Source organism: Tenrec ecaudatus, chromosome 1 (genome assembly GCF_050624435.1).
Source record: "Tenrec ecaudatus isolate mTenEca1 chromosome 1, mTenEca1.hap1, whole genome shotgun sequence".
Lineage (NCBI taxonomy): Eukaryota > Metazoa > Chordata > Mammalia > Afrosoricida > Tenrecidae > Tenrec > Tenrec ecaudatus.
In genome coordinates, this window is record NC_134530.1 from 149,683,569 (window position 1) to 149,703,283 (window position 19,715).

The 19,715-nt window shown below is 38.7% G+C and overlaps 1 protein-coding gene across 2 annotated transcripts in view; it reads right to left on the minus strand.

Annotated features, from left to right (window-relative positions):
* Positions 1-19,715, minus strand: part of TRIM33 (tripartite motif containing 33) — a 123,443-nt gene that overhangs the window by 80,297 nt on the left and 23,431 nt on the right. The window lies entirely within an intron of this gene.

Here is a 19,715-nt window from a genome sequence, read left to right on the forward strand (position 1 = left end):
TTCTAGCCAGTCTCTAACTTCCACCAAATGACCTTTCCCTGCATGAATGGGAGGGTGGTTGGAGGGGGGGGATACTAACAGTATTCACCTGTGAGTAATGTAATTTTGACCATCTTGCTGGGTACAAAAATGAGCCCTGAGGAGGAGGAAGGATCTCACTGCCAGCAAGAGTCAGGAGGGTATCTTGTCCTTTGGACTTGCGATCCTCATGGATGCAGAAAACCTCCTGGATCCAGAAGAAAGCTAAACTATCAGAGGAGCAGGAGCCAGAGCATGCATGGAACAGTGAATAAATATGGAATAAATAAAGCTGAGTGCCTTTGTGTAGAAGACTGGCTTGTGAAATGGGTGACTCTGCACACGTAATTGGGGAGGTTGGACTTGCTGACCTACTCAAGTGGGAATGAGCCTACAGGAATGGGTGCCTCTAGGCACTTATTTGGATAGGCTGGGTTTGCTGACCCACTGAAATGGTGCAGAGGGCCTTCACAAGACTTACAAAGGTGGAGTGCCTCTGGGTACTGAATTGAGGGAGCTGGGTTTGCAGACCCACTGAGTTTATTAAGCTGAATGCCTTCAGGCTGAGGCTTAAAGCAGAGTGGTATGCCCTTGGGGTACTTACTAGAGGATAAAAAACAACTCAACCCTGAGCATTTCCCACTGTCGTTAAAATTTGTTAGGTTCCTTAATAAACTTTTTTTATTATTAAGCCATATGGGGTTTATGGTTTATTATCAACTCATAAATATGGATTACCTAGCTCTCTCATCTATCCATTCATCCATCTTCAATATATTATTCCCTTTCCCCTCTCCTTTTTATCCCTAGCTTTTTCTTGTTTTAAAAGTTTTATTGGCACTTAATCCACATATCACACAATCCAACAGTTCAATCATATCAAGGATTGTATAATCATCACCAAAATAAATTTCAGAACGTTTTCTTTCTCCCCCTGCCCCCATGATTAAATCGCCTTTAAAATGAGTTGTGTAATCACATTCTAGTGCTCACTCCCCCTTCCCACCTTCATTGTTCACTCCTGAAATCCCCTCCACCCCTTTACATGCCCTACAAACCTTTGCATCAGTTATTTCTGTGCGTCTATTCCTGTGCTTCACAAACTGGGAAACCCAACAGAAACAATAAAGAATGAAAACAAAATGAAATCGTAAAAATAAAACAGTAATAATGTAAAGATTAAAATACAAAGAATGAGTAGAAAAAAGGACCACCATTATTAGTTTAAAAGCCAGGGAAGACGTTTTTTTGTCATGGAACAATCAAAAGATCCTTGCACCAAAGAAAGAAAAAAGAAAGAAAGAAGAGAAAACCTTGCACCTAGAATAAATTCAGGTTGGTCTAAAGCAGTGGTTCTCAACCTGTGGGTCGTGACCTCCTTGAGGGTTGAACGACCCTTTCACAGGGGTCGCCCAATTCATAACAGTAGCAAAATGACAGTGAGGAAGTAGCAACAACAATAATTTTATAGTTGGGGGGGTCACCACAACACAAGGAACTGCATTAGGGTCGCAGCATTAGGAAGGTTGAGAACCACTATTCCAGAGGGAGGTCAAGTGATCAATGATCACAGTTTGACACAGCATAATCAGGATTACAACAATCTACGTTTGCTAGGAAGGCAGTTCCAGGCCCCTTTGCCCCTAGCCAGAGGGGATCTACCAGAGGCTTAATCTGAGTAGATACACTACAGATGGGCTTTGGGCTCCCACTGTCCTCCACAGCCTCCCACAAATTGGGTATGCACAATTTTATGATACTTTTCCCTTCGTCGTACTTGAATTTTATTATTGTCATCTTTGAGTCATACAAGCTGGTGTGCTTCTTCCGCGTGGGCTTAAGTGACTCCTCACTTAGATGGCTGCTTGTTTGAATACAAACCTTTAAGACCCCAGACACTATTCTTCACCCCCTTTGCTGCAGCACCCTTATGATCTTCAGTGATCATTTCATGAAGGTAAGTATTGCGCAGGGCCATGTTAACAGAACAAAATGTTCTTGGATTGGGGCAAGAGTTCACTGGGGGCCCAGGATCCATCTGCTTGTCTCTGGGATATATGCATGACTCTGGTTTACTGTGGTGGCCATACTATGACAAATTCAAAACTCCCTAAGACCAGCTACCCTAAAACAGCAACAAACCAACTAGCAGACAAAAGATAAACAAAAACAAGCAACCTAACAGCAGGAAAACCCACAAAAGTAAAAAAAAGTCAATCATCCCCCTGGGATATAAGGCAATTGCACTTGTAACATCAAGTTTTCCACTGATACAACACGCTAGACTCTGCAGGTATGAGGAGTCTCTGCAAACGCAGTTCCAAGGTGAGCAGCTATCCATGAGTTGTTGCTTCCCACAGTTCAATTTCCCATTTGATTGCACTCTTTACCCTAGACATGGGGGGTTGGTGCCAGGGGTAACTTCAACAAACTCTTTAATCATGAATTTTGCCTTTAAGTTCCATGGGTATTAGCCAAATTCCAGAACATTAAATAATTAAGATGTCATTTTAAACACTAAGGTACACCTGCCCCAAAACTTGGTGTTTCCAATTGCATCATATGCATGTGAATGTTGGACATTGACTTATGGAAGACTGATGATTCGATGCATTTAAATTATGGTGCTGGCGAAGAACACAGAAAGAACCATGGTCTGCCCAAAAAAAAAAATCTATCTTGGAAGACGTACAGACAGAATGCTTCTTAGAGGCAAGGATGGCAAGACTTCGTCTCATATACTTTGGACATGCTGTCAAGAGGGGCAGTAAAAGAGGCAATCCCTCAACAAAATGATTTGACAAGTGGCTTAACCATAAAAACTGTGAGGATGACACAGGACTAGGCTGTGTTCAGTTCTGTTGAACCTAGAGCCACACTATGAATCAGACTGACTTTAGGACTGGACTGGAAAACACTCCTAAAGGCCAACAATCCATCCTTAAACTAACTGCAAGCTTTTCTTTCTTGGTGTGTTTTGTTTTGTTTTGTCATTGGTTGGTTGTTGTTATATATTGTTGCTCGGTTTTGCTTTGTCTTGTTTCTGTGCATATTATTATCTCTGTAAGTCTGTCTAAATAAGATAGGCTGGATGAACAATCTGGAGGAAAAACAACGGGACCGACAGTTCCGGGGAGACATGGGAGGGGGAGGTGGGGGGAAAGGTAGTAGTGTTAACAAACCCGGGGACAATGGAACAACAAGTGATCCAAATCGGTGGTGAGGAGGGTGTGGGAGGCCAGGTAGGGCATGATCAAGGGTAATGTAACCAAGAGGCATTGCTGAAACCCGGGTAGGGACTGAAAATGATAGTGGGACAGGAGGAAAGTCAAGGGAAATATAGGAAGGAGCTGGGAGGCAAAGGGCATTTATAAAGGTCTAGATAAAGACATGTACATATGCCAATATATTTATATATGACGATAGGGAAATAGATATATGTGCATGTATTTATAGGTTTAGTATTAAGGTAGCAGAAGGACATTGAGCCTCCACTCAAGTACTCCCTCAATGCAAGAATTTTCTTCTATTGTCATTCCATGATGCTCACCTTCCCAATACAACGGCTGAAGACAAAGCGAAGTGAATAAGCAACTGTGGTGAAGAAAGCTGATGGTGCCCAGCTATCAAGTCTGGGGTCTTTAAAGGCTAGAAGGTAAACAACCGGCCTCATAGCTCAGAAGCAACAAAGACCACATGGAAAAGCACACCAGCCTGTGTGATCACGACGTGTCTAAGGGATCAGATATCAGTTATCATCAGAACAAAAAATCTTACCATAGTGAATGAGGTGGGTGAGTGCGGAGTGGAGACTAAAAGTCCATTTGTAGGCCACTGGAGACCCCCTTACAGAAGGGTCTCGGGAAGAGACGAGTCAGTCAGGGTGAAATGTAGCAACGATGAAACATACAACTTTCCTCTAGTTCCTAAATGCTTCCTAGACCCCCTCCCCCACCACTATCATGATCCCAATTCTCCCTTGCAAGTCTGGCTAGACCAGAGGATGTACACTGGTACAGATAGAAACTGGAAACACAGGGAATCCAAGGCGGATGATCCCCTCAGGACCAGTGGTGAGAGGCGATCTGGGAGGGTAGAGGAAAGGTGGGTTGGAAAGGGGGAACCGATTACAAGGATCTACATGTGACCTCCTCCCTGGGGGACGAACAACAGAAAAGTGGGTGAAGGGAGACATCGGATAGGACAAGATATGACAAAATAATAATTTATAAATTATCAAGGGCTCATGAGGGAGGGGGAAGAGGGAGGGAGGGGAAAAATGAGGACCTGATGCTAGGGGCTTAAGTGGAGAGCAAATATTTTGAGAACGATGGGGGCAATGAATGTACAAATGTGCTTTACATAATTGATGTATACATGGACTGTGGTTAAGAGTTGTATGAGCCCCTAATAAAATGATTTTTTTTTAAAAAAAGAACTGACTTCAGAGCACCTTAAAACAACCACATCACCACATCTGCCATACAAGAAATGCTAAAGAAAACTCTTCAGGCTTAAAAAGAGTGACATCAGACAGTGAGACATGAATGCACCCAAGGAAAAATGGTGAGGACCCAGGTGAAGGTAATTATATAAGTAAATATAAAAGACTTCATGTCAAAATCAGTTAGGAGAGACAAAGAAAAACATTCTAAAATTATATGTAATCAAGCTTTCAAGATAGAACAATTTTGAATATTAATACACATAACATCACAGCACTGAAATACATAAATTACTAAAAGAACTAAAAAGAGAAAAACAGTTCTGCAATAATTGTGAGACGTCAACACAGCACTCTCAGTGTGAACAGAACATCTAGGAAGAACAATAAACAAACAGCAGATCTAAATAACATGATAGACGCTAGGCATAAAACATTTGATGATGTCAAAAAGCACTGCTACAGATAAGAAAATTATCAAAATATGGAGCTACTGCTCCTCAACATATGTGCCACTGAGGTCTGTCTGTATTACACTGCACAGGACAGTATTTTCCTCTCTCTGACCCTTCCAGAAACAATTCTGCACTCATTTATATCATATCCAAGTGACAGTAGCCTGAAGGGGCCAGAAGTTGTGTTTCTTATGAATGTTGTGAGTGTAAGGTTAAAAAAAGTCTGAAGAGGCAAGCCCACAGTAGAATGGATAGGCTATAGCTTCCCAAGGGAATTCTTATGGGACGGGACCATGCTAGAGCGACCAGTTAGTTGTTTTCGAAATATAAAAAAAGTACCCAGGCACAACTTCTTGGCCTTTTTTCTCACCAATACAGCTTTTCATTTTCTTATCACTTCTTGATTAGCCCCTGTGATTGTCCTCCATCCTTTGGGAAAATCTATCAATCCAAACCTTTGGATTAAAAAATTTTGCCTTCTAAGCTGACTTCTCTGCCTTGAATTTAACTGGTCCAGCAGTACCCTCGTGTGCAAATGTTTGGGATCATTATTGGAAGACATCTTTACAAGACTAAGACAAGTGTATTATCCAAGAGAACTTGTTTAAAGCCATTCACTGATCACGAAGACATGTTTAAAAATGATGCTTGAAATAAACCCATGCAAAATAATAATGATTTATAAATTATCAAGGGTTCATGAGGGAGAAGGAGCAGGGAGGGAGGGGGAAAATGAGGAGCTGATACCAAGGACTCAAGTAGGAAAAAAATGTTTTGAGACTGATGATGGCAACCAATGTACAAATGTGCTTGACACAATGAATGGATTGTGTGGTTTGTAATAATAAGAGCTGGACGTGCCCCCAATAAAATGATTTAAGAGAGAGAGAGAAAGAAGGAAGGAAGGAAGAGAGAGAGAGAGAGAGAGAGAGAACGAGAGAGAGAGAGAGAGAGAACGAGAGAGAGAGAGAGAGAGAGAGAGAGAGAGAGAGAGAGAGAGAGAGAGAGAGAGAGAAAGAAAGAAAGAAACCTATGCAGGTGTTACTGGAAACCTAGTAGCAATACTTTTTGGCTTAAGGTTGATTGTAGATTATCTAACAGCATTTTTTACCAGTACACAAAGATCATTCTCCAAGTTAATTACATGTCAGGTCACAAGTTTTAACAAGTTTTAAAAACTTAAACTACAAAAAGTTATTTTTCTCAACTATAAGGGTATATATAACATACCGAAAAATGTAAAGTACACAATAATAGGCCATTAAACACATTTTTTTAAAAAAACAAAGGGTCAAGGAAAACAAATCAAGAGAAACCTGAAAAAACTAAGAGTCTGAAAAATGGAAGCACAAGATTTCAACATGTATGAACTCAGTGAAAACCGTGCTCAGAAGGAAATTTATAAATGCCTGTTTTTTTGTTTTTTTAAAATCGCAAATAAAATAAACTGAAAAACATCACACCAAACAAAGCAAAAAAAAAAAAAAACCCAATGTAGAGCTTTCTCCTTCACAAGAACAAATCAAGATATCAACAAAGTCCACATGGAAAAAGCACACCATCCTGTGTGATCCAGAGATTATAAATACACTAGATATTCACTGCCATAGTGGATGCCTATAGCCATTAGGTCAGTGGCAACTCACACCAACCCTACTGAGGACAATGGAAGCCCCAACTCCATTTGCATCGTTCCCACAAGGATTGAGGCTGGGACCACAGTCCAGAGTTCTGAAAAGTCTTGCCACCTAATAGAGAATATTGTAAAGTTGATTATGGCAGACATAGTTAGGTTAAAATTTAACATCATCTTGTCATTTGATTTTCCTTTGACCCATTTTTTAAATCCAGTTTTTAACATTTTCTGTCTTATGGGGGGGGGGGCAGGAGGGAATGAATGTTCTCAGCACTGCTACTCAGAATTGTAATGGAAATCCTAGTCAGAGCAATCAGGCAAGAAAAAGAAAAGGTAACCAAATAGAACAAAAAGTTTCCCTTTACACAGATATATAATCCTATACAGCAAAAATCTCAAGGAATAAGAGAGAAAAGGCTTTATAGGTAAAGGTTAAAGTTCAAAATATATAAAGAATGGCTACAACTTAACAAAAAGACCAACAATCCAGTTGAAAAATGGCCAAATGACTTAGATATCACAGCAGATACTCAATTACATTAGCCACAGAATGCAAATCAAATCGCAGATATCCTTGCTAGCATACCTAAAGTAAAAAAAAAAATGTTGGCAAGGGTGTGGTAAAATTGGAAAGCTGATCCACTGCTAGTAGTAGAGCAGATGCAGAGAACAGTGGGATAGTATCTCCAAAAGTTAAACATGGAGCTACCATATAACCCAGCAATTCCACTCCTAGGAATTTATTAAAGAGACTTGAAAGCACAGATACAAACAAACTTGTGCATAATGTTCACTTCAGTACTGTGCACAAGAGCTAGCCAGTGGGAATGGCCTAACTATCCAGAATGCACTGCTTACATACCTTAGAATACTCACTTATAAACAGAAATTAAGTCCTGATACCTACAGCAATAGGGATGAACCATGAAAACATTATGCCGGCTTATGTCAATCAAAAAACGGGCAAACAATGTGTGGGTTCCTGTATATGCAATACCTAAAATTGCTAGCTACGGAGAAGTAAGAGGTTCCATGCTCCAATGAAGATTTACAGCCTCAGAAATCCACAGGAGCAGTTTTGCTGTGTCCTATAGGGTGGCTATGAATGAGAGTCAAGTCTATGGTGGGTGTAACCATGACTACAAGGGGTAGGAAGACGGGAAAGAGAAGGAGTTATTTTTAAAGCATCAAGTTTCTATTTGTAATGATGGAAAGTCTGGTCAGAGGTATATACAAGACTGTTATAATTGTTGTCACTGAACTGTTTGCACTAAAATATTGAAATGGCAAATGGTATTTATACTTAAATCAAGCCCTAATCTAAGAACAGTAAGTTCTTATGACATGGCCCTGCTTGATGCTTGACCTTATGAAGAGATAGCTAAAGATATGGTTGCTATAGCAAAGAGTAGTGAAGAAACTAGATGGTTGATGACAACATATGTACAGTATGCCTACTCCCATTGAATGATGGATTGTTATTAGATTGGCAAGAGCCCCCCAATAAAATGATTTTTTTTTAAAGAAAGAAAAATAGAAACTTGATGGTGACCAGGCTAATCAGAAAGAACAGCATCTGGGGTCTTGAAGGCTTGTTTTCAAACAAGCAACCATCTCAGTGAAGCATCAAGTAAATCCACATAGAATAAGCACAACCATCTGTGTGATCCAAGGATTATAAACGATATAATCCAAAACTAAAGGAGAAAATGGTAGAGCTTAAACTGGTTTGTAAAAGGCTATGAATGACAGTAGAAGCCTGAAATCCATTTTCAGGGTCTACCTATGGATTAAGCCTCTGGTGAATTCCCTGATCACAGGGATGTGAAAGCCCTATTATCAGAAAGCACTGCAGTGTCGATTATGGCAGATGTAGTTAGGTCAAAATATACTCTTTTATCCTTTGATCTCCCTTGGACCCATTTTAAAGCTGTTTGTTTGTTTGTTTGTTTGTTTGTTTGTTTGTTTGATGGAGACATATAAGGATTATGCCCCTGGTGAGCCCACCTTAACCACAGACCAGGGATGTGACTAGCAAGGCTTTTAACATGCAAAGTGCATCAGAAAGTGGGTTGCTGCAGATGCAGTTAGGTTAAAATTTAGCACTCTATCATTTGATCTCCCTTATGATCCATTTAAATGTGTTCTAGTTGTGAAGTTTCTGCTTTCTTTTCAATTAAATTTTTATCTATTTTAGTTTATTTGTTCTGAATTTTCGTTTGTTTTAAAAAAACATTTTTCTGTGTATGAAATCCAGGCTGGGTGGATCTATAGAGATAGTAATGAGGTTAATGGTTCCTTGGGGATATGGCAGAGGAGGTTTGGGGAAAATGGGGCGCTAGTAAAGATGAGTACAAGAATGAAGAAAATGCTCTAAAACTGACTGTAGTGATGATTTAAAAAGTCTTCTTGATGAGACCGAACTATTAAACTGTATGTGAATATGCCAGTAAAACTGTTTTTTAAGTGGTATTACAATTTCTTAAATCTGCAATGGAGTATGTTATAAGGATTTCAAAAAATTAGCTACTGAATCATGAAAACATACAGAAGAACCTTTGATGTATATTGTCAGGTGGAAAAAAGAAAAACTCACAATCATAAAGTAAATTCTGACTCATAGTGGCCCTCTAGGAGAAAACAGGCTGTGAATCTTTACAGGAGCAGAAAGTTTCCTCTTTCTCCCACAGAACCACTGGTGCATTTGAACCCCAAACACACACTATATAACGGGCTCCTTACGTGAAAAAAGAAAATCCATAAAAGCTAAGCAGTGTCTGATTTCATAACAATATGACATTTTGGGGGGGGGGGGAAGCAACATTATATGTAAAGATAAATAGTTGTCAGTAGTTTGGAGAAAAGGAGATGGATGAATAGGTGGTATACATTTTCAAGACAATGAAACTATTCTCTATAAAACTGTAATGAGAAACTATCTATTCACAACAGTGACCCCCAAAATTACATCAGATATAAAAACTATAATAACACTGAAAACAAGCTATAACTTTCATGCCTTGCCAACCCAGAAATTAATCAACATTGATATTGTGTAATAACCACCAGCCAAATTACTGGCTGACCACTAAGCTATGCAGATAAAGAATCAGCCTCCAGGCAATCAGATTTTAGAAAGGAAAGGTCAGTGAATATGTGGCATAGAGACCAGATTCTACAGTGCTAAGCACAGGCAAAGTGCTAAAATACATCAGCAACCCACAGAAAAATCAAAGAAAACCCTGTTTCTATTCTATCAAAAATGCCAACAAAATTGAAGAGTCCTTCAAAGAAATATGGTCACCTAAACTCGTAGGAGGACTAGTCAACTAAACTAAGACCCAGATGTTGGATTTAGCGAGCAAAGTCAGAGAGCTATTATCTTTTGAAGGACTGAAAAATAAATTGTGTGTTTCAGTATATAAAACCCCTATGAGACAGCAAGTAGAATAATGGTTTGGGGTATGAGGGGAGGGTTTACCGGGGTAGGGGTGAGGGGCTGGAGAGAATACACTGTCTAGGAGTCCAGGAAGAAAAAAAAATGTTTGGAAACTGATTGTGGTAGCAACTGCACAATTCTGCTTACGTGATTGAACGATGGAATGATATGATGCATTAACCCCAATTAATAACAAATTTTTTAAATAAAGGGAATAAAAGAACTTTATTTAAAATTTATAGGAAAATATCTGCCTCAACAATAAGTCTCAATAAAGAACTTGTAGTTAGGTACCCAGTGCTGTGGCATTCCGACAACGGCTTCTATGTTTGAGCCGTTGCTGCTGCCACTGTCGTTCCATCTCATTGAGGGTCCTCTTCTTTGCTGAACCTGGACTTTACCAAGCATGACGTCCTTGCCCTGGAACTTCTCTCCTAAAAACAGATCCCCAATACTTGAGATGAAGTCTTAGTATCCTCACTTTCAAGAAGCATGGTGGCTGTACTTCTTCCAAGACAGATATGTTTGTTCTTCTGGCAGTCCACAGTACTTTAAATATTCTTTACCAACACCCTAATTCAAATGCATTGATTCTTGTGTAGTCTTCCTTATTCATTGTCCAACTTTCACATACATGTGCCATCATTTAACATAGCAGAAAAACAGTCAATAAATGTGAAAAGTACAATATCCAAAATATCAATCTGGGTTTTTAACAGACTTAAGAAAAGACCGTGAACTTGTAAGAGTAAAAACTGCATAACCCAAAACAAAACCAGGATAGGTAAATCCCTAAGAACAGTAATTGGATTAATAATTACCGAAGAACATAGCAGAGGAGTTGGAGGGGAATGGGAAGCTAATAATGAGTATGAGGAGAAAATGTTCTGAAACTGATTGTGGTGATCATTGCACAACGTTTCTGAATACGAATGATTAAAGTGTATGATATGCAGAGTGTACACCAATAAAACTATGTTTGAATGAAGGAGAAAAAATCAACGGATGCACAGAGACTAGTTGGACAACACTAACGAAACAGGAATCACAGGACGTGAGTAGAAAGGAACAGGAAAAATGGTTGAGAAGCACAATGGCCAAAAAGCTTCCCAAACTTGACGAAACACTTTTTGGTGCTAGTGGAGGTTGCCAGTCAGCAGCTCCTGCTCGTGGTAAAGGAGTCAGGTTGACTGTGCAAACTGCCTCGTAGGGCTTTCTAGGCGGTACTCTTCACAGTAACAACTCCCCAGGCGTCTCTCCCACAGGGTGGGCTGCCGGTAGATTCAGACTGCCAACCTCCTGGTTAGCAAATCAAATGTTTAACTCTTTCCTGGGTCTCATTTGCAACACCTTATCCAAAAGATTTTAAAGGCTCAGAGAACTCCAAGTAAGACTAAACAAAACAAACCTAGAAAAATTATAGTCAAACTGTTAAAAGATCAAGAAAAATATAATACTTTCTTGAAAGCAGCAAGAAGAAAAACAATTCATTATGGACAAAGGATTCACTAGTGACTCCTAAACAGAAATAGCAGAGCAAGAAAACAACCTTCAAGAATCTAGAACAGCGGTTCTCAACCTGTGGGTCGCAACCCCTTTGTGGGTCGAAAGACCATTTCACAGGAGTCGCCCTATTCATAACAGTAGCAAAATGACAGTTATGAAATAGCAATGAAAATAATTTTATGGTTGGGGGTCCCCACAACATGAGGAACTGTATTAAAGGATCGCGGCATTAGGAAGATGGAGAACCACTGATCTAGAAGTACCGCCACACCCAAGTTCTGTATCTTTGAAAAGCTATGGAAAACAAAAGACCTCCATACATAAAAACTGAGAAAGCATCACTAGCATGCTTGACCCTCAAAAATGTAAAGGGAAGTCTAGGGTGGGAAAAACAAGAAGAGACTGTAACGTAGATCGATCTACAGGAAGGAAATGAGAACCACTACAAACGTCACATGTGTGAGAATACAAAAAAGACTACGCCTTTTCTCTTAATGTCTTTTTTTAAGATTATTTAAAACCATCACCTCAACACTATATAGGTAGTTTTACAACATACAGCTATGACAGAACCACAGAGAGAGAAGGCAACCGTGCTATGACAAAATCAGAGCTTTCCAAGACCCATTTTATATGATTCAGAGTTATCCTGAAATGGAATGGAATTTCCTGGAATGGAATGGAATGGGCTAAAGATGTGTATCATGATTCTAGAGTCACAAATTAAAACAAAACTAAGAAGGAAAGACATAATATAGAAACTAAGTACTAAACTGTTACCAATCGTATGACCATTTAGATTAAGCATGAAGTACTCCAATAAAAAGGTAAAAATGGTCAAACTGTACTTTTTTAAAAAGCAAACTCCAATGAAATTCTGTCAACTGACACGTTATTGTATTCAAGTACAAAGAGGCTGAAAGTACATGAATCAGAGAAAAACACTTCAGACAAGGAGTATTACTCGAAAGCAATACCTGGGTCTGACTGCACCAATCAATTGCTCAGGCACACGTTCTAGATGAAAAAGAAGTTAACAACCACAAAAGGCAAAGCACAGCCTTGAAAATTTCTAGAGACCATCTCTAGGGCAGATGTGACAGAATGTGGTGGTGTATACGAAGTACAATAGAATGAAATGCTGCCTGGATGTGCTACATCCTTGGTCATTACTGTTTTAGCCCACCCATCATTGCATTCACTGTGTCAATTACCACCTTTAAAAAAGCTTCCTTTTGTCTCTGACCCTCTACTTCAACAAGCATGGATATCTTGTCCCTAGTGATCACATGCTCAAAGAGACGAAGTCTCACCGTCCTCACTACACAGAAACACCTTATCAGTGCCACCTCTCAAACTGATGTCTGTTCTTTTGGCATTTCATGATAGTCTTGCCAACCCCACAATTCAAATACATGAATTCTTCATTTTTCCTTGTCCAGCATTTACATGTGAGAGGTGACTGAATAGATAATGACTTGGTTCAGGTGTACTTTAATTTTCAAAGTGACATCTCTGATTTTTAATGCTTTAAAGATATCTTTTGTCGCAAATTTTCCCAGTACTATATATTGTTTGATTTCTTGATTTTTCCTTCCATAGGTACTAAAGACTTCATTATTTTCTCCATGTATCATGTAAGGGTTTTGTTGAGATTTAATCCACAGGTAGTCTTTGATGTTCATCAGGAATGCACTTTCACTTTCCGACAACAGAACTGTGTCATCTGTGTTGCAACTTGTGGACGAAGCTTCCTCCAATCCTGAGGCCTCATTCTTCTTCATACAATCTGGCTTCTCAAATTAGCTTAGGTTGGGTAAGTATGGAGAAAAGGTGAAAGCCTGACAGACACTTTTTCCTAATTTAAAGCAGGCAGATTCCTCTAGTTCTAATAATGACTGGCTCTTCTTGGTCTATACACAGTTCCCACATGAGCAGAATTGTCCTAGAATTCCCATTCTTTGCACTGTTGTCCACAATTTGCTATTTATGATGCCACAGTCAAAGACCTTTACACAGGCAATAAAACACAAGTAACCCTCTTTCTGGCATTCTCTGGTTTTTGAGGAACGATTTGACATTATCAATTTTATCTTTCATTCTACATATTCTCCTTAACCTGGCTCAAGTTTCTGTAAGTTCCATCAATGCACTGCCACACCATTTTAAAATTATCTTCAGCAAAATTTTACTTGGATGTGATTTTAATGATATTATTCAATAATATCCACATTCTGTTGGATTTCTTCCAGTCGGCTGGCCAGGTAGCTACCAAACTTCTTGACCGAGAGCACTTCCTGTACTGAATACTAATAACCAAAGACCATAAAAGTTGTGAGACTGGTATCAGAAACACCATACAAAGACCAAGTAAAGGGTCATCAAAAAGCCCAAAAAGAGAAAGGCCAAAATAAATGTCAGGAACTACTCTGGAATTTGCTTTGAAGCACAGAGAAGCTAAAGTAAGCAGTAAGGGACACAAAATAAAATAACTGAACAGAAGATTTCAAAAGACAGCTAGGAAAAACAAGGCAAAAATTACAATAAAATGTGCAAGGTCCTAGAGTTAGAAGATGAAACTGAGGCATAAGCTAATTCTACTGACAGTATCATTAGATAGTATCATTAGGTTTAAGCTACTTCTATTGATAGTATCAGCAGTATAAATTTTAAGACAATAATGAGAAAAAGAAATTGTACATGTATATTAGACCACAATACACAAATGGTAGACTTGTACAGATAAAAAGTTTAAGTGACTTACACAAATAGTGAGGGTTGTGAATACGGCAAAACTTACAATAACACTCATTTACTAAGGTTGAATCATGCCTGCAAGACTAACACGTCACCAAAAAGCAGAAAGAACATGAAAATCGTAATAGATGGTAATCCCATGTCATTATACATTGGAGACCTTCAAAGAAAGAGATCTGAACCAAAATCCAATCACCATATTCTTGGGATCATAAACATCTGCCCTCCCCCCTACTTCCTGACTTGAATTTCCAATAAGATTCCTAATCACTTGTATAGGACTGTATGTCACATGGCAGAGACTTACTCCTCTTTTCTCCTCCTTCCTATCCTGAGATACTGCCCCCAGCTGTCAAAATGGTTCTTAAGATGCACAAATAAGATACGATATATGGATGCTAGCCAGGCTCACTATCAACGGTATTGGTAATAGAATATGCCACTATCAATGGTAATATCTATGTCAATGGCATAGGTTAAAAGTTCAAAACCACAAGTTATCTGTTGACGAAAGAGGAGGCTGCAGTCTCAGAAACCTCCATTGGTAGTTCTATTAGGTCCTATAGCAGTGGTTCTCCACCTTCCTAATGCCACAACCCTTTAATACAGTTCCTCATGTTGTGATGACCCCAACCACAAATTATTTTCATTGCTACTTCATAACTGTAATTTTGCTACTGGTATGTATCATCATGTAATTATCTGATATGCAGGATATACTTTCACTGTTACAAATTGAACACAATTAAAGCATAGTGATTAATCACAAAAACAATATTTAATTATATACTGTAAGATATTTATTTCTAATGACAAATAAATGAAATTTTGTCTTGAAGCATGGTGTAGCATGGGTAACAGTCCTCACACCGGGTATTCATATGTGGGCATATCTGCATGAGTGGACCTGCCCGGAGATGGATAGAGGGGCAGTGTCTCAGTTCCTAAGACCATAGGAAGCACATGTTTTCTGATGGTCTTAGGTGATCCCTGTGAAAGGTTGAGAACCGCTGTCCTATAGGATCGCTCTGAGTCAGAAACAATTCATTGGCAGTGAGTCTGGTATTTTTCAATCAAAAGAAATACCTTATGTCCCATGGAAATGATTTAAAATGTTCTACAATGAAATTATAATGATTGATAGTTATGGGTGCTATAGCAAAATTGGTGAAGAAATTACATGGTGCCTGGTTATAAAAAAAAACAAACCAGAATCTGGGGTTTTAAAGGCTTGTCTTCAAACAAGCAGTCATCTAAATGTGGCATGGACCAAGTCTACGTGGAAAAGCACACCAAAGATTATAAAAAATGAAATCTAAATCCGGAAGAGGAAACGCACCCAGTTTGCAGAAGGCTTGGGGAAGACAGTAAAATCCCGTTTGCAGGGTTCGCTTGTGGATGCAGCCTCTGGTGAACCCCCTCTGACCATAGTCCAGGGGGTGAAGAGCACTGCTGTCAGCGAGCATGTAAACTTGGGTATGGTGGATGGGGCTAGGCTAAAATGTAATACCTTATTGGACTTCCCCTTTGATCCATTTTCAATGTGTTGCAGCTTTTTATATTTATTTATTGCTTTCTTTTCCAATCAACTTTTCCTCCTATTTTCTTACTGTTTTTGTTGTTGTTTCTTGGGGGGGAAGCTGTTTTGTTTTGGGGCTTAAGTTTTCCTGTATATAAAATCCAGGAATAAATACTCTAGGCAGTAACAAGATTAAGAATTACCTGGAGACATGGAAGAAGAGGTTGGGGGGAAATGGGGAGCTATCACCAATGAGTACATGACAGAAGAAAATGTTCAAAAATTGATGTGGAGATGATTGCATAAGTCTCTTAATATTACGGAACTAATGAATTATTTAAGTGAATTTTATGCCAATTTTTAAAAAATAAAATGAAACTCAAAGAACATGATTGATATTTCTAAAGCTAGAAGAAATGAAGGAAAAGTACAAGCCATAAGTTATAGTGCTTAAGTATTCTAGGGGGCCAAAAATTATACACCACAGGAAGCACTCGAGAAAGGTGGAAGGAATTCTCAAAATAACTGTACCAAAAAGAACATGTAGACATTGAACCATTTCAGGTGGTAGCACATAATCAAGAACTCATGATACCAAAGGAAGTTCAAGATTCCCTGAAGACAGTAGCAAACAAAAAAGCCTCAAGAATTGACTGAAAGAATACCAACTAAGATGCTTCTAAAACTAATATTGGAAGTACCTGTACATACAAAGAAGAAAACTAGAAGACAACTATCTGTCCAATTGAAAAAGATCCACCTTGACACCACTGAAAAGAAAGGCTGTCATAGAGAACACAGAAATTCTCAAACAGTATCATTAATATCACACACGAGCAACATGTTAAAGATAATTCAAAAACTGTTAACTGCCAAGATATGGGACAAAGGATAAAGGGAGCTGCTATCAGGTGGGTCTTGGCTGAGAGCAAATACCAGAAGATGCTTACCTGTGTTTTATCAACTACGCAAACATTCAACTGTGTGGATCATAACAAATTTTATGTAACATTACCCAGAGACATCCAGAACACTTAACTGTGCCATTGTGGAATCAATATACAAGACTAAGGGGCAGTTGTCCCAAAGTATTGTGCCCTTTTTACTGTACTTAATGAAATCTGCATGTTGAAAAAAACCTGAGAAACTGGATCACAGGGGAAAAAATGTAGCATGAGAACTGGAGTAGGACTCATTAAAAACGGATATGCAGATGACAAAATTTTGCTTGCTGAAAGTAATGATTTAATGCACTTACTGATGAAAGTCAAGACTACAGCCTTCTGTATGGATTACATCTGAAGGTGAAGGAAATGAAAATCCACAACCAGATCTACATCAATGCTCACAGTAGTCAAGAAATGAAGCGACTATGAGTAAATCACCATTCCTTCCTTTCATTGAGCAAATCTACACAAAAGACACATAGACCCCTTTAAAGGGTTAAAAAGCAAAGCTGTCACTTAGATGATGTAAGGTGTCAATCAAGTCAATCTGTTAGGTAGGTGACATATTTTCAGTTGTGGTGTTGGCAGAGAATACTGAATATACGCTAAACTCCCAGGACAACAAACAATTCCATTTTGGAGAAAGTACATCCAGAATGTTCCTTAGAAGTCTAAATGGTAAGACTTCATCTTGCTTACTTTGAATATATCATGAGGAAAGGCAGTAACTAAAAACTTTTATCATGCTCGGTAGAGGGTTAGCAAATACTAAGCCTACCCTCCCCTCCATAGGAAACAATAGCTGCAAAAACAAGCGCAAACACACCAACAATTCCAAGGGTGACAAAAGATCAAGCGCATCAGAAATCAATGAGCACTTCTTTATTGTAATTAAATGAGCACCTCTTTAGTGTAGTATGTTTTTGTACAACCTACATCATCATACTTAATAGGGACGTAACTGGGATGTTAATTAACATTAAATTTAATCCATACATCGAATTCAGGAGAACTGACATCTTTCAGTATTTTTTCTCTTAAGATCTGGTAATTATTTACCGAACATTTACTTGAAGTTACTATGTAACATTGTAGTGGATGTCTAGGTCAAGTGCAGTGAGGGGGGACGTACAGGTAAAAAGGAAAACGTGATTGAAATGTGTATGTTTCAAATCCAAAAGAATTACACCAAAATTTCAATGAGGTTTTATCAAATTTGCTTGATAAACATCAATCTATAATTTATAAATATCGACTGTATTTCTACAAAGTTATTTATTTACTAAGGTGTCTTATTCATAAAATAAGATGTTGCTAATAACTAGAATATGAGATGTACCCATTTTTATCATGGATAAATGCATAACATTTGCCATTTCAGCATTTTCTCCATGTACAATTTAGTGACAGTAACCACCTACATTATGCTGTTTCAACATTCCCGTCAGCCTAAATCAGAGGTTCAGTGTTCCCCAAGCTGGAGTTTCCTTTCCATTCCCACCTGGCCTGTTAAATACAAAGAACTTTGATCTCTATAAACATGCCTATTTTGGGTATTTTGCATAAGTAGGATTATACCATATTTGCCCTTTTATAACTTATTTCACTGAACATTGTAATTCCATGTTTGAGCCATGTTATCAAGATTTCGTTTCTCTTTTTAGCTGAGTAAAATTCCATTGTATGTACCGCATTTTATTCATCTGGTGCAGGGACTTGATTTTACTGTAGTCGCTAGGATAATTCAAACTCGCTGCCATCAAGTCAATGCTGACTCACAGTGACCCCCTGTGGGTTCTCCAAGACTGTAACTGTCGACAGGAGTAGAATGCCCAGTCTTTCTCCCTGGTGGGTTTGAAGTGCATGCCATAATTAACCACTACACCACCAGGGCTCCACCACTAGGATGGGTAGAATTAAAACAACAAGAAATTAAAATAGTGATAAGGAAGGACATCAAGGAGCCCTGGTAGCATAATGAGTTATGTGTTGGGCTTCAAGCCACAAAGTCAGCAGTCTAAACCTACCAGCCAGGCACTCCTCGGGAGAAAGAGAAGACTTTCTGCTACCTCAGAGGTTTACTGCCTAAGAAACTCAAAAGGGCAGCTCTATTCTGTCCTAGTCAGAATCCACTCAACAGCATTAAGTCTGATTTTTCAGTTTTGTAAGAATGTAGAGAAATCGAAACTATCAAGATGCTTTGGCAAACAGTTCAGCAATGCCCACAATAAGTATAAATTTAACTTATGACTCTTATAGATGTACACCAATGAAAACAATTAAAATATATAGCTACACAAAAATCTGTACACAAATGTTCATCACTCATAATGCCAAAACAGTAGGATCAAACGACATTCATCCACTGATAAATGGATATACAAAATGCAGAAGAATCATTAAATGGAATGCTGAACACACATAATACTAATAAAGTTCTCATATATACAGCCACTGTGGAATGCAATATGGTGCTATCTCAAACGGGGAATAGAAATGCCATATGATCCAATGATCCTAAAGAAGAGTCATAACACAAACAGACATATACACCAATGTTCTCCTAAGCATTGTTCAATAGCAAAACGATAAGTCCATCAGTAGAAGCATGGATAAAGACATTTTGGTACATAAGCAAATGGAATACTATGCATCATTAAAAATGAATGGTGAAACCATGAAGCACCTCATGGCATGGATGGACCTGAAGAGTCTTATGCTACGTGAAATTAACCAACTTCAAAAAGGGACAAAAATTATATAGGGCCACTGTTGCAAGGAAGAAGGGAAAAAAGCTAAGACTTTCATACAGGAGGGAGCAGACTTTGGATATTGATGAGAGGGAGGATAGAGCAAGGGGCTTCATGGTTGATGGGTGTTGAAATAAGGGAAGTGTGGAAGATAGTGGTCCACAAGAGGGAGAAGGAAAATCAAGAAAGGAGAGAAGTTGATGGAGTTTTGATAAGTAGTTTAGACAATGGAATACAAAGTTAA